We start from the raw sequence: 3,221 nt of genomic DNA, 5'->3' as shown, positions 1-3,221 counted from the left end.
GGGATGAGAGCATCCTGGTGATGTCATTCCTTGGGGGAGAGTTCTCCCACCTTCTTTCACCTGAGAGCTCGGTTCGTGAGGACGACCTCACCCAACTGCAGCCCCGGGACCTTGCCAGCTCCTGGACCTGCTCCTTCTCCCTGCCCTGCCTCCTTCTCTGAGAGCTTCCACCAGCATTGCCTGTGGACCCATCAGAATGGACCCGGTTAATGACATTGCACTTGTTACACAGAGCGCAAGGCATTGTGCAAATTGCTGTGCTAATACCACTATGGAAGCCATTGAGCAGTCCTACCGCTGGGAAACAGTTACTGTTGTCCAGTAGCAGAGGGCTTGGGGAAGTGAAGTGAATTGTCCAAGGTCACGGGGGAAGGAAACCGGGTTTCTAGTTCCCATCCCAGACTCTGCCTCCCTGGTTCTAGTCCTTGTCCTCCTCCTAATCTTCCTAGTCCTCCTTGTCCTTGTCCTCCTCCTCCTCCTTTTTTTTGTGGCGCTGGGAATGGAACCCAGTGTGCCAGGCAAGCTCTTTTTCGTTGAACTGTGCCCAGCCCACAGATTCTTCACTACTTTGGTTCTGCCTTAGTTGGGGATTACCATATGCTATACTTCCTGTTGAAAATTGTCCACCAAGACCAATTTTGAATCCCCGCAGTTTCCTGGTGTCCTAGAACCAGTTCCTCCTGGTCCTTTCCTGTGGCGCTTTCTGGTCTCCATTCAGTCTGAATGGAAAATCGCTTTACTAGTCCTTGAACAGCATTGGGTCCACGTTCCTCCCTCCAGAAGGCATCACTAATCATTTCATGGGGAGACTTGTCCCAGGAAAGAGTGACCTAAGGCCCGGGACCTTTGCTTTTAGCTTTACTTGAATAGCTTTCTTCTCCAGGCTCCATTGTTAGTTTCAAGCAAGTTTTCTCAGTGTCCTATCTCCTGGAAATAACTGTCCTTAGTCATCTGTACCTCGATCTCCTTTTCCTTTTTTTTTTCTTTTCCGGTGCTAAAGTTTGAACTAGATAAAGCAACAATGCTTTACCACTGAGTTGAATCCCCAGTGGCCTTTTAGCTCTCCATCCCGCCCTTTTTTCTGCGAGTTCTTTCACACAATTGCTCCCCTGTCCTCTTTGTATCATAATCATGCTCCTCTCATTCCCTGTTTTCTTGTGTTGTGGAAGGCCAGTGATTTTCATTTCATAGTCCTTTATAAAAGCCCAGGGCCCCTCACTAATCCTCTCCTAAATGCGTGGCTATTACTATTTGGCTTTCAGTGACTGGAAATGTTCTGTTCTCGTCTGTTAGGAAATCTGGCTGCTGAATTGAGTATTTAGGACCAAAGTTTAGGCAGGATTCCTTATCAGAGCAGCATCCGTGTTGTCTTGAGTTGCTTGTGGTTTTCAGTTGCTGTTGTTTTATACAATAAATAACTTAGGTAGTACCATAAATTTAGTTTACTGTGATTAATATGTTAATCCTCGGTGTAAAGCACTTTAATTTTTTACATGGGAGATGTAGTTTCCTGTATCCCAGGCTGTGATCATACTTGCCGGCTAGTTGAGAAAACCCTTGAACTTCTCATCCTCATCAAACCCACACTTCCTAAGTGCTGGGATTACCGTCTAGGACCACTGTGCTTAGTCTTATGCCATGCTCGGGATTGACCCTACGGCTTGCTGCCTATTAGGTGAACATCCCATTAATTGAGCCACGTGTCTAGCACTAGTAATGTATTTGTAGCAACTGGATTTTGGTGGTTAATTTTCTGGCCTCTTGGCTTTAGTAATGTATATGTTATAATTTAAACATGTTATGCATTCTCCCCATTTTCTCATTATTATTACTGAACTCTTTTTCTTCTGGTTCTGTGCTTGTGCATGAATTACGAAGCCTTTTACTTTATGGGAACATTGTTAAGTAGCAACATAAAAGGAAGTTCAGGAACTATCACATGACCCTATATGTTTTAGTTGTTTTTCCTGACTATATTGTTAGTGGGTTTGGATTAAATTTTTTACAATTTATTTCATTTTCATTGGTGTTTTGTCTGCATGTATGTTTGTGTGAGAGTGTCATAAGCCCTGGAACTGGAAAGGCTTGGGTGCTGGGAATTGAACCTGGGTTCTCTGAAAGAGCAGCCAGTACTCTTTTAAATATTTATTTATTTATTATGTGTAGTAGGAGCTGTGGGCTGTTTTCCTGCCACCCCAGCTCCTGGTCGCCTGGCTAGCTTATGCCCCGAAATAACAACACACAAACTGTATTCTTTTAAACACTGCTTGGCCCATTATATCTAGCCTCTTCTCGGCTAACTCTCGCACCTGGACTAGCCCATTTCTAATAATGTGTGTGGCACCCCAAGGTGCGCTTAACGGCAAGATTCTGGCCTACGTCCATCCTGGGTTGGAGCTTAATCGCATCTGCCCCAGAGAGCAGAGCTAAGGTGTATGAGCTCACTTCCTCTTCCTACCAGCATTCTGTTCTGTTTACTCCACCCACCTATGTTCTAACCTATGAGGGCCAAGCAGTTTCTTTGTTTTTAACCAATGACCTTACTCCATCATTTCCCCTTTTTCTGTTTAAACAAAAAAAAGGAAGGCTTTAACTTTAACATAGCAAAATTACATATAACAAAACAGTTATCAAGTAAGAATTACAATATTTACATCTATTTTATCTTTATCATAACTAAGGAAAACTATAACTATAACTAACTATTCTTCAACTCCATCAAAGACTCCAGAAAGATACAATATTACCTAAGCAAACAAGAAATAAGCGGCTTTCAAACTCATGAAATGACAGAGACATCTCGCTGCCTTGACAGTCACCCAAAGATTCTCTGTACCATTGGGGCATCCATCCTTGGCCTACAGGCCCTTAGCTTCCAGCAGACATTTCCATGAAGCAGGAAATTTCAAAGGCAGTTCAGTCACTATCTGATATGTCCTACAAGATGTCTCGCAGACTCTTTCATGAATCAGGAACCCTGAGCTCATCTCACCTTTAGGCAAGTTCAGCAGGAATCTCTTTGTGGGTTATTTGTGTCCAGTTTATGCAACAGTCCAGGCAAGAGCAGTTTCTTGCCCAAATGGCTATCAAACTCCATAAGGATCCTCTTCGATGCCCATTTTCTTCTTGAAGTAGATTGGTGCTGCCAGGAGCAGAGTGTCTCATTGTCATTAAAAGTCCTAAGTTATTTAAACATTAAATAGCATATTCTGTAGTCTTTG

Source organism: Chionomys nivalis, unplaced genomic scaffold (genome assembly GCF_950005125.1).
Source record: "Chionomys nivalis unplaced genomic scaffold, mChiNiv1.1 scaffold_29, whole genome shotgun sequence".
NCBI classification, from domain to species: domain Eukaryota; kingdom Metazoa; phylum Chordata; class Mammalia; order Rodentia; family Cricetidae; genus Chionomys; species Chionomys nivalis.
This window is presented reverse-complemented; position numbering follows the sequence as displayed.